General features: G+C 45.9%; 1 protein-coding gene across 12 annotated transcripts in view; it reads left to right on the top strand.

Moving 5' to 3' along the window:
- The window catches only part of ARHGEF28 (Rho guanine nucleotide exchange factor 28), a 339,789-nt gene that overhangs the window by 208,976 nt on the left and 117,727 nt on the right, over positions 1–13,086 (top strand). The gene's annotated exons all lie outside the window — the stretch shown is intronic.

The following is a 13,086-nucleotide window of genomic DNA, read 5'->3' as shown; positions in this document are numbered from 1 at the left end:
TGTAGTTTTGTATTTAAATGTATTGCCTGGCTGGCGGGCAGGATGCCAATGTTGTGGGGGGCCTGGGTAGTCTAACAACCTGAAGAGTTGTGAGATTAATGATTAGGAGGCCGATGGAGAACCCTCAGAGTCCAGTGGAGTTGTAGGGAATGCATTAATCACATTCTCCTTTGAAATCCAAAGTTGGAGCACAGCCAGTTTGAACTCCAGCAGAAAGTCATAACATAGTTATGTATAAATTAAACTCGATTCAAGTGAAAGCAGGTACCTGAGATATGAAAATGATTAACTATTTGCTGCTAGTAAACAAAGGACAAGTGAAGCTCAGGTGGGTAGCAGAGAGCAGGGCTGTCAGTATCCCAGGCTTCCTTCTTCATTAAACGATGATGAGCTGGTTGCGAGGGATGGCTTTGGTCACACTGTTTCTATTGTCAGCTGAGTGGAATCCCAGAACCAAAAGGGCCTTAGAGATCCCCGGGCCCAACCACCTCATTTTATAGATGAGAATGATGAGATCCAACGAAGTGAAGTGTTAGGGAATTGTTTGAGTGCTCAACAAGCACGTCCAGAGTGCCAGACACTTCCTAGAGGGTGGATGAAGTAGTGAACCAGATAGATCCTGTCTCTGCTTACAAGGATCTTAGCATTGGGAATGGATCATCTCTCCTGGCAGTAGAAGAAACACTGAGAAACCTGATTTTTTCAGCCGCGTGGCTAGATTGTGATGATCTATGGTCTTTTATCCCTTAGAAAATGATCTAATTATTTCTCCAGGCTTTAAGATGTCTTGAGTTTCTTCCTTATTCTTTCCTTCCTTCTAATCATCACCAACATCATTCTCCGGATGTAGGTTCTGGTCTCCTAGGAAATCATGAGGAAGGTACTGAGAGCTTAGAATTTCTGGCTTATAAGCAAACCTTTCATATTTGGTTAGAAATATTTTTTATTCCCTCTCCTTTTTCTGTGCTGATCCTCCTTGTTAGTATTCTCTGTCTTTTAATGTCCCCTGCTGCCCTTATCACTGTTCTCTGATAGATACGTGCACACATTACTGGCCTGTTTAGAGAGATGTGAAAGTTTAGAGGGTGTAGTAATAAGAGGAAAGTTGGATTGGCAGCAATCCATCAATGCTTATGTATTAACTTAAAACTGCAACTAGTACTTGTCTTCATGTCCTCATAAGGAGAAAGAAGAGGGTCTAACTTGGAAGTAGGGCCTCTGGAAGGGACTGATGTCTAGATGGTGATGGGATGTAAGCAGGGGGTGAAAGCAGTGGAAACCAACTGCCCCACAGCTATTCCTGGGGTTCTCAAAGTTGCCTTTGGCATATTGTGGGCAGCCCAGGACAGGCCGTCCTGGGGACCTACTGGTTAATAATTGGAGTGGGTCAGAATCCATGATTGTTTGCTTCAAGAGTCCAGGAATGCCTGGATTTTTATTTTGTTGATTTCAGTAGGAGATTCAACCAAGAAACAATATTTATTCATGAGAAATTTGAAACTGTAAGGATTGGCTTTTGCCTGTTCCCGGTGATTCTTCAGTCTTTCCAGTGAGCTGCTCTTCTCTTTCTGCCTTTCATTCGCTCATGCCCTGTGTCTCGATCGCTCCTTTTCCAGCTCCTGTCCTTCATAGACTGCCTGCAATGCAGGAGACCCGGGTTTGATGCCTGGATCGGGAAGATCCCCTGGAGCAGGAGATGGCAACCCACTCCAGTATCCTTGCCTGGAGAGTCCCATAGATAGAGGAGTCTGGCGGGCTACAGTCTGTGGGGTCGCAAGAGTTGGGCACGACTGAGCGACTAGGCACACACGTACAGTGGCACAAAGTGTGAACGACTGCTCTTTTTTTCCCCTTTTTTTGCTGGTGCAAGAGGCAATGCCTGTATGAAAACTGAATGACCTTGGAGAGCTTAGATAGCACCAGACTTTCTGTAGTCATAGTCAAAATAACTAGTATGTGTATACTACTTTATTAATCATAATAACCACTGTTTACTAAGCTGTGATGGGTACTTGACACTTAAACATCTGATTCTCAAAATAATTCTCTGAGAGATATTGTATCTGTTCAACATTTGAGGAAACTGAGGCTTAAAGAGTTTTTAAAGTTATTTCCATACCGAGAAATGCAGATAACAGTTACATGGTAAAAATAAGGAAAGGAAAGAATGAATGGCATTCATTCATTGTGTTTATAAGGTGGTTTGCACATGTGTTATCTTGTAAAAGACCTGTATGTCAGATATGGTCATCATCTTCATTTATTAGCTGGGGGCTCTGAGGCTCAGGGGCTTCCCCGGTGTCTCAGATGGTAGAGAATCTGCCTGCAGTGCAGGAGACCCAGGTTCAATCCTTAGATCGGGAAGATCCCCCAGAGAAGGGAATGGCTACCCACTCCAGCGTTCTTGCCTGGAGAATCCCGTGGACAGAGGATCCTGGGCAGGGCTACAGTCCATAGGGTTGCAGAGTCGGGCACAACTGAAGCAACTTAGCATGCATGCCTGCTGAGGCTCAGAGAGATGAAATGAGTTGCCCAAGATTAGACTAATAAATGCAGAACCAGACCTATGACAGATCATAGCCTTTGATTTCAGAGGTTTTGTTCTTCCTAGTGTATTTTACCAGCTCTCAGTAGAGATAAAAGATGGTGAAATCAGTGAGTAGCTTTCTTATATTCATTGGGTGCCACTGTGTCTCACGATCCTAGCTTCTCCCTGTTTTATGTATCTTGGACAAGAAGTAGAGGTGGCAGTAGAAACTCTGGGGAACACTTGGGGAGCACAGTTTCCACTGTCTTGACACATCTTCACACACGTGTATCTAGTGCTGACACACACCCCTCGTTTGAGAGAAGAGCTGGTAGATGACTGCCCCGCTGGACAGTCGGGTGAGGAACAGGACAGGCAGGAGGAGCTGAGAAAAGGATGGGAGAGGAGAGCTTCCAGTGCGTCTTGGAAGACTCCTAGGTTTGTCTCAGAGAAAGCTGAAGTCAGAGAGAGTGAGGGTGCTGGGAATGGAGATAAGAATCAGGAGACCACTGTCTTGGCGTGTCTCATGAGCTCATTTAGTGTTTGGAGAGCAGGTACTCAGTGTGAAAATTAATCCCTGACCCAGTGCGTATGAAGGGTATGATGGTATTTCAGAAGATTTAATGATAATTTTGAGACATGAGGTACTCTTGTCTCAGGGGCTTACTTGCCTTCTTCCTCTTTCCTGCCCTCCCTTCCTTCCTTTCTTTCAAGAAGTTTTATTGAATACACACACTTTCATGGGCATATGTGTATTTCATCTAGAAATTCCCTAAAGGATGCCTGAATACCATAGGAGGAAAAAGTCACTACAGAAACTCTTATTAAGGAAGAGAAACATTTTCCTAAAGGTGACATAACCTGCTAAGATTTTGTTGGCTCACAATGAAGATAGTATTGAACCTCATGCAGAGCAGTTTCAATTTCAGACGCTGCCCAGAGGCCTGCCTTTGTCAGCCCGAGAGAAGAAGGCCGTTGCCAAACCACATAGCTACATACCCCTCATGGCTCCCTTTAGTTAAACAAATACTTTGCCAACTATTTGAAACTGATTTGTTTCCTTTATTTTGAGTTAGTTCAAATTCTTAGGCAAGGTACATGTCTGCATTAATCCCCGTCAGTGGAAAGGAGACATTATTTTAATTTATTACCCCATGTTCAAGAGCTTCGTCCCTACCATTCCAGTTTTGGGGAAGGACCAATGGGTTGTTTATTCAGATGCATTAATTAAGGGAGAACTAAGGGAAAATGTGATAAGTCCTATAGGAGAGTTCAGGACAAATTACTGTTGAAGTTCAAGGTGAAGAGACTAGTTCAAGTTGAGGGTATCATGAAAGGGATGGCGATTCAGTAGCCTGTGGTCAAGTGGTGGGGTTGTTTTCTTTGTGTTTGTTTTTTATGACTGCTCTGGGTCTTCATTGCGGTGCATCGGTTTCTCATTGAGGTGGCTTCTCTAGGCATGTGGGCTTGATTGTGGAATCTCCTGGACTAGGGATCAAACCCATGTCCCTTGGATTGGTAGATGGATTCTTAGCCAGTGGACTACCAGAGAAGTCTGAAATGAAATTTTAACAGACTGTCCTTCCAAGCAAGTGGACAGAGTCAGATATATACAGAGTGTATCAAAGTGATGGACAGTGGCCCATCTTTGTGTGCTGTTTATTTATGGAGCACAAAACAGAGAGAGATGCCAAGTGTTAAACTGGCCTGGACGGTTGGTTCTAGTATTCTCCTGCCCTTCACTGCACAGCACTCTCATTCTTTAATAGGGGGCCCCTCGACTGCTCTGGGCATGGGTCCAGATGATGCTGCCACCTTCTTATGTGGCCTTGTCTTCCGGGATGCTGTGAGATGGGCATCCCATTCAGGTGGGCCAGTCACAACCCTCCTCCTGTCTGGTCACAACTGTTGGCCCAGGGTGGGCACATGACCCCAAGTTGGCCAATCAGAGTGTTTCCTTGGTGTTCTTCAAACTGGAATTTGGAAGGCCTTGTCTTCCTTCTTGGGTAGCAGTGCTGGAAGGGTGGAAATGAAAGCTGTTAGCTGGGAGAAACCAGTCTGTAGTAGGAGGAAATACTGCACACACGTAAGTATAAGCAGTCTTGAGGTGGGTCCCGCTGAAGTCCAGACGTGCATTCTAGTCTCTGGGGGTCTGTTGCTGCCATGATTCTCGCCCCCCACCCCGCCAAAGCTTGCGTGTTAGATTCCTTCGTTTCTGGAGCTTCCCTCACATGCTTCAGTACATCTCTCCCCTCCCCCTTTTACTTTTTGTTTAGCAAATTCAGGTCACTGTTTATCCCACTTCCAACTTGAAGTCTCTAACTTGTCCTTCAAGATGCTGCCTGAGGGTCCTTTATTCTGGAAGCCGCCCCTGAATTCCCTCAGTTTCATTGTTCTGTCCTTTGTGCCGCTGTGACTTGTGTACAGTTGTATAACAGGCATCACATTGCTGTATTACAGCTATCATTACTGTCCCTTAACCCAGAAGACACTGAATTCCTTGAAGGTGGAGCCTGGCTGACGTATTTTCACATTTCCAGTGGCTGGATCACAGAAAGTCAGCAGTAAATATGAAAGAGTATTGTGCATGGTTTTACTACACTACACTCAGGTTTAATTTTGCCTTTAAACTTCTTATTTTATATTGAAGTATAGCCAATTAACAATATTGTGATCGAACCGACTCAGGCATACATATACATGTCTCCGTTCTCCCCCAGGTAGGGCTTCCCTGGTGGCTCAGACAGGAAAGAATCTGCCTGCAATGCAGGAGACCTGGGTTCGATCCCGGGGTTGGGAAGATCCCCTGGAGAAGGGAATGGCAACCCACTCCAGTATTCTTGCCTGGAGAATCCCATTAACAGAGGAGCCTTGGTGGGCTACAGTCCAAGAGGTCGCAAAGAGTCAGACATGACTGAGCGACCAAGACACAGCACGCATATTCTCCCCGAGGCCCCCGTCCCATCCAGGCTGCCACATAACACTGAGCCGTGTTTTCTGTGCCTACAGCAGGTCCTCGTTGGTTCTCCATTTTAAATATAGCAGTGTGTAAATGTCCGTACCCAACTCCCTAACTATCCCTTCCTACCATGCTTCCCCTCTTGCCTTTATTTCTTTATTTTGTCCACAAGAGATCTGATCTGATGAAGTCCTACCCTAGGCAGTGGGGAGGGGAAAGGATATATTTTAGTCTAACAGAAAACTTGGTCTGATGCAATAATGAAAATAGTCATTTTTGATAACTGCTCAGTCTCTTTAAGTAAAATATCTAGTCTCTCAGATTTCTTCCTTCTCTTCTCCCTTTCTTGCCAAGCTGATGTTGACTCTGATTTCCTGGTGAGGGTGTGGGGAGTATGGTAATATGGGGGAGGAAGAGGCTCCATCTTTGACTGCTCTCTGGGTCCTCCTGGGCTCTGCTATGGATTTCTGCTATGGATTTCCTGTCTTAGGCTCTTCTCTGAGGCACGCTTGTTGTATTAGGTGTTCTGGCATCTGTGACCACAGTCCTTCAGCTGGATCTTCTCCATGGTATTGATCAGGACCCTGTGGCTCTCCTTCCTGTCTTGTCCTTGCCCTGGCTCTTTATACTATAGAGACCTGGGAATCTCTGCCCCTGGCTGCTGGCTCACATGTATCCCTAAAAAGATCTGGCACAGGGGCCCTTCCTTTGCCCCATGATGGGCCTGTGGCAGGCCATGAGAACTCACTGCAGCCACTTCCTGCGTCTCTCAGATGCCTGTGGGGTCTCGAGGAGCCTTGCTCAGCCTCGGGCACCTGGGAACAGCCCAGGCAAGCCGGCCCTGACCCTCCTGCTTGACTGCGAGGGGGCTTGGTGGTGGTGGTCCTCTGATGGGGTGGGGCAGCCTGCAAGGCGATCACATGCAGAACCCCTGTTGGAGCGGAGAAACCCCCACCCACCCTCAGAGCAGCCCCCAGCCCAATTCACACTGTTCTCTGCGGGCAGAGACCGGTGGGTCTTCTGCCTCAGATCTCTGCTGCCCGTGCCAGTGGAGAGCCCTCGTTATGAACTGCAATAAATCTCCTATCCAGTGGTCATTCAGGCTAACCTGCCCGAAGTTGCTCAGGATAATGGAACAGGATTCAGGAAGCAAGCAGTTTCCCAACCAGGAGACACGTAGAACAGGTTGGAGGCATGCCAGGCAGCGCTTGGCTTCCATTATGTATGTGTTCACTAATTCAAAAGGTGCTTGCTAAAGACCCCAAATAAGCAAAAGGTGTTTGCAGGTTGCTGAGAGAGCAGATTTTAGAAATTCTCATCGTAAGAAAATTTTTGTAGCTGCATGTGGCGATGGATGTTAAACCAGGCTTACTGCGATCACTTTGCAACATATACAAATAAGAAACCATTATGTTGAACACCTGAAACTAATGTTATATGTAAATCATACCTCAAAAAATAAAAACGGAACTAATTTGCATTTCAGTGAAGTCTTTATTTTGCTAATGGAGTTCCTTGTCTGTAGTAGAGCTCAGTTACTTTGGGGAATAAGTAGAGCAAAAACCCAGGGTTCTAGGGCTAGGTCCTGGAGAATTGGAGCTCCTGGTGACTTTTGAAGTAGGCACAATCATATTCACATGCCTGTATCTTTCCATAAGATTATGCAAGATTTGAACCATTCATCGGGTTTCTTGTGATGATAACATACAGGAGCATCTGCCTTATCAGTTTGTCCGTATGTTTTAATTGACAGTCACCTGAAGGGGTCCTGTCCATGTTCTGCCACTTTCTGTGAGGTCTTTCACTTCTGTCCTGGAGTTTGTATAACCTGTTAGTTTCTTTCCTCTCAGCTTGCCTGTTTTTTCTGTCTTTTGACAAATTGGCTGCAGGCTTTGGAGAACTGCCTCAAGAAGGACAGGAATTGCTGATTAAATCTAATCACACCAAAGCCTGCACACCACACATGACTGAACATCTCCTTGATAGCTTGGGGGAAGTTATTTTCATCTTTGAGTCGTCCTTTTTCAAACATAAACATGTGTTCTCTTGAGGGCTACTTTGCACTACTACAATTAGGAATGAAGACCTGGAAAGGGTGAGGGAAAAGCTGTAGCGTCTCTGAGCCTCTGTTTTCTTTTCCTCTCTTCCTTCTTTTTCCCTACCTCCCTTGGTGCCTCCAGTGTATTATGAGGGAAAAGGTTAGTTTTATTCCTCAATAATTTTGATAATTAGGCCTCTCAAAGCAGCAGAAAGGGCTGCTTTCAGGATCTGATTTTAGAGCGCCAAGTTGTAACTTGTTGTTGTGAAGGAGTTTTCAGCAGTGGTTCCAAGGCCCAGGGCTGGAGAAACAAGGTTCACCCCCAGTACCTCTAGATCTGTTCACTTCGGTTATCAGCTGTTATAGCTGCAGATAGGGCTGGTTGAGAGGCCTGATCTCATGTCAGGGCTCACGTTTCTTTTTTCACAGGATCCCAGGAGTATGAGGTGAGTTCTGAGGGTGAATTGGACATTTGGAACCATGTTTGAGCCACTGTAGTTTGGTAGACTCGGAGAAGGCAATGGCAACCCACTCCAGTACTCTTGCCTGGAAAATCCCATGGACAGAGGAGCCTGGTAGGCTGCAGTCCATGGGGTCGCTAAGAGTCGGACATGACTGAGTGACTTCACTTTTACTTTTCACTTTCATGCATTGGAGGAGGAAATGGTAACCCACTCCAGTGTTCTTGCCTGGAGAATCCCAGGGACGGGGGAGCCTGGTGGGCTGCCGTCTATGGGGTCGCAGAGTCAGACACGACTGAAGTGACTTAGCATCAGTTTGGTAGATAAACGTTCCCTGGGTTCTCCCAGACTCATCTTGGTGTGAACTAGTCTTCTGAGTAATGTTAGCTTGTCTGTGACCCTCAGGAAATTCCTGGGCTGAGGCTCATCTTGGAGTTTGGATGGTTTCCCTTTGTAACCTAAAGTCCAACTCAGAAGAGTGAGGCCAAGAGATGTTCCAGGTCAGGACTAAAGTTGGGTTAGCCAACAGGTTTGTTTGGATTTTTCCATGAAGTCATACAGAAAAACTTGAACGAACTTTTCAGCCAACCCAATATCAGGAAAATCCCAAGAGGGATTAGAGAAAGACTAGGCAAGAAGAGAAAGGTTGAATGTACCTCAACAATATTCATGCGCATTTGTGAGGGCAGCTTTGTTCTTTCCTCTGCAACACACTAGGACCACGGGTAGAAAAGACTATCTGTATGCTTTAGGATTTGGCAGAGCTCCCTTTGAACTTGGGAGGTAGTGAACTGCAGTGAGAAAGGACTTTTCTGTCAGCACTGTGTTTGCATTTGCGTCTACCGTTTAATGTCTCGAGGTGACCGCTGTCCTTTGTAGACCTCCTTGTCTCCAAAATGAACGTGGTAATACCTCCTGTGGTTAGGGAGAGTGGGGTTAGCAGGTATTTAAAACAATACTGTGGATGCTTGGGTACAACTTTTCCAGCGAACACATTTACATGCCTATTACCCGATACAGTTGATTTACTGATAATCTATTTTGCATGAGATCCCACAGCTGTCCTTTCATAACAGGAGGCAAGTTTTTAAACCATGACTTAGTTTTCCCCCCTTATTTTAGTTGTAAAAATGGTTATCAGAAATCTAGAAATTACAGACAGGAAAGTGTTGAAAGTGGAAAACCACCTGTGCTTCGTCCGTCACCTAGAAATAGAAATTAGCATCCGTGTATCGTCTCAGTTTTTTCTCCTGGTTACCTTGCATGTGATTCTGTGGGTAAACCAAATGAAATCATGTCTTTACTATTGCATGAGTGTTTTCTCAGCACAGATCACATTGTATTCTGGCAGTAGGTCTCCAGGGGCAGGAAGTGAAGAAATCACTGGGGTACAAGTCATACTGTAACCTATTAATGAAACTTCCTAATGGAAAATACCAGACATTGCTCAAATACCAATGTCTTTGGTTTTGTAAAGTAGGACACTGAGTAATTCCAATTATTAGATAAAGTACTTTGACCTACCTGGGAGAATACCTGCCTCTCTAGAGTTGCTGTTTCCTGGTTGTGGGACCTTGGTAAGGTCATTAAATAGCACCACAGTTTCCTAATCTGCAAAAATAACAAATAGCGTGGCTTTTAATGGGTGGCTTTGGGAATCAAACAAGTTAATATATAAAAATCGTATGGTGCTTGGTTCAGAGCTCTATCTGTGATAGCTAAAATAGTGACATTAACCCGTGTAAGTATCCAGTATGGCACAGGTGTCCAGTAGATGCTTACTCCTCAAGTATCTAATTGTTGGCTTCTACTGTCTCCCTTTTAATGTTCCCCCCTCCCCCAGCCCCGATCATCTTCTTCAAGTACCTTTACTTTGCAAACCTACCTGTGTATGCATGCTCAGTCACTTCAGTCCAGTTCAATTCTTTGCAACCCCATGGACTGTAGCCCACCAGGCTCCTCTGTCCATGGGATTCTCCAGGCAAGAATACTGGAGTGGGTTGCCATGCCCTCCTCCAGGGGATCTTCCTGACCCAGGGATTGAACTCAACATCTCTTATATCACCTGCATTGGCAGGTGGGGTTTTTTTTTATTTTTATTTTTTACCACTAGTGCCACCTGGGAAGTCCCATTATTCCTTTAAAAATAACCTACCTGATATTTTAAATGAGAGATTAAAGAGTAATATTTCTGGGCTATTGCTAGAGAGGGCACATCGATAGAGTCACACAGGAAACCCTTAACATCTGTGATGGTCTGCACAATGGGGTGTCTGTTTTCAGCTCAGACACCAACCAGAACAGTTACTTATCCTAACAGGAGGGGCAAAATGAGACTGTCATCACTGCAGTGTGGTAGACGACACAGAACAAAACACAGAGGAAGCAGGCAGGAAGTGCCCCGAGGAGGAGGACAGCCTCGTGACTCTTGAGTCTTGTGCGGGGACCTCCTGGGGGTCGTCCATAGTGACTGTGCTTTGGGGACATCAGAGGCGGAGGCTGGAGGCCGGAGGCCAGGGAGCGTGGGGACCAGTAGTCAGTAGACACTCAGTAAGTGCTGAAAAAGAATGAATGAGTAAATGGGTGGATGAATGAGAGGAATACGAAAGTGACACTCCCATCACCACCTGGAGTAGTACAAGAACAGCTAGGCAACAGGAAACCCCTCAGAATCAGAGAAAACCTTGCCAGACCATAAGAGAGTGGTGTTTTGTTGTACTGGGTGCAGGGGTTCTGTCCTTTTCTCAATGAGAAAGTATTCACTCCTTTGGAGAATATTTTACCGAGTATGTACTATGTATCTGATGTGGTTCTGGGCACTGGGGGAGTGAACAAAGCATTCAAAGTCGCCCTTCTCTGGAGCTTACATTCTAGTAGAAGGAAACAGACAATACATGATAAATACATGATATGCTAGGTGATGTTACGTGGTGTAGGAGAAAATAAGACAAGAGCGTAGGGGGTTGCTATTTGATACATATAAGGGTCAGCTTCTGTGATAACGTTTGCGTAGAGAGTGGAAGAAAGTAAGGGAAGGAGCAAGTCTTCTGTGTATCCAGGAGAAAAGAACTTCTGATAGAACAGCAGGTGAAAATGGCCTGGGGCACAGAACAGCAGGGCCAGCATGGATGGTAGACCAAGGGGCAGACTTCAGAGAGTTTGGTTTAGGGTGGAGGAGGGGGAGATTATGTAATTGTGATATTTTGTTTATAATAAGAAATAATATTTGGTCTTTAGCTGCTTTTTTTGGGGGGGGGTCACAGAGCAGCTAAAACCCTTGGAAGGTTCCAAGTGCTGAGAATGATACAGGTGCTTTTGGTGTGTTTGATGAGATGACTTTGGATCTAAGGATGGGGGCTGAAGATTGAGTAATCAACAATGGCCAGAGATTTAATCAATCATGTCTGTTTAGTGAAGCCTCCACAAAACCCCAGAAGGGTTTGGGGAGCTTCAGTTGGTGAACACATGGAAGTATCAGGTGACTGGTCTGATAGGAGAGGACGCAAAAGCACCATACCCCTTCCCTATATCTTGCCCTGTATATCCCTTCCCTCTGGCTACTCCTGCGTTATATCCTTTTATGATAAGCTGGTGATCTGGTAAGTAAAATGTGTATTTGAGGACCATGAGTCACTCACTCTAGCAAGTTGATCAAGCCCCGGGAAGAAATTCTGGGAACTTTGGATTTATAGCCAGTTGATCAGAAGTACAGGTAACAACCTGAGCTTGCACTTGGCATCTGAAATTTATCGGGGTGGCAGTTTGTAGGATTGAACGCTCAGCCTTTGGAATCTGACGCTGTCTTCTGGTAGGCAGTGTCAGAGTAGAGTTGAGCTGTAGGACAGTCAGCTTATGTCCAAGAATCGCTTGAGTGTGTGGGAGCCTCTCCACCCTCAGCATGGGAATGGGGCCCCAGGCCAGTTTGGTGAGACTCTGTAGGTTGTGGTAAAGTTTGGCTCTAACTCAGAATGAGGTGGGAAGCCACTGGAAAATTCTGTGGAGGCAGAGCATGATTTGATTTCGTCTGTGAAAGAAGTGCACTGCCTCTGCTGTGAAGGACAGAGAAGCGGATGGAAGGTGGCCAGTGCGGAGATGATACCTTGTGGTAGTCTTGACAAGAAGGTGGCGGTGGTGCCCTGGGTAGTAGTGGAGTGATGAGGAAAGGTCAGGTTCTGGGTCTATAGGTTGTGAAAGAGAACAGTGCAAGAGTTGCTATCTCCTGGGAGGAGTCGGTGTAGGAGGGAAAATGGTGAGTTGTGTTTCACACCTGTTGTGTTTGACATGGCTGCTGTACAACTCAGTGGCAATACCAAGGAGACAGTTGTATTCAGGGGAGAGAGCTGGGATGGGGGTGAAAATTTGGGAGTTGTCATCTTATCGTGGTACGTAATGCCGTACTGTCAGAGGACCGGGAGAATGAGTGCAGAGAGAAAGAAAAGAGGTTTGAGGATTGGCTGTGCAGCACTGCAACTTGCCAAATCTAGAAGATGAGGGAGACTGAGAAGGAAAGGTGTGGGGGAGAGAGAGAGAAGGGGGCAAAAAGGCAGTCATCTGCACCAGAGGCTGCTGTAGGTCACAGGAGAGCTGACCTCCAGATTCTGTAACCGGAAGGGCATGGGTTAGGTGCAGTGCTGGGCACTGACCTTAAAAGTCAGCTTTACCTGCTTTTTTTTGTAATGGTTAGTCATTCTCAATAAACTCTTTTGCTGTGTTCATAAGCTTCTAGGTCTAAAAAAAACTGAATGAATGAATGAGTGAATGAAAGAGAGAAACACACACGCACACAGGAGAGGTGAACTCAGAGGCCCTGTTCTGCCTTTAGCAGCGAGAGCTTGGTACCCAGAGTGAGTCAACCCAGGTCAGCAGCAGGTTTGCAGAAGCTGCCGTAGTCAGGTTTGTTTATGTCTGGGTGTGGGTCTCTTATGTAACCAGGCAAATAGGCCACGCTTTCCCTTACTGCCTACTAGGCCCTTGGCTTCTTGAGGCAGAGTTGGATTTCATTAGAAGTCAGGTTGCAGAGGCTGTAGAGCGGTCAATGCTCTTAACTGTTTCCTGCCAGGGCGGGGACAGATTTGGTGTCAGAGAACAGGCATGCCCCCGC

The sequence above is a fragment of the Bos indicus x Bos taurus genome, chromosome 20 (genome assembly GCF_003369695.1).
Source record: "Bos indicus x Bos taurus breed Angus x Brahman F1 hybrid chromosome 20, Bos_hybrid_MaternalHap_v2.0, whole genome shotgun sequence".
NCBI classification, from domain to species: Eukaryota; Metazoa; Chordata; class Mammalia; order Artiodactyla; family Bovidae; genus Bos; species Bos indicus x Bos taurus.
Note: the sequence above shows the minus strand (reverse complement) of the source record. Positions and strands in the feature narration are given on the sequence as shown.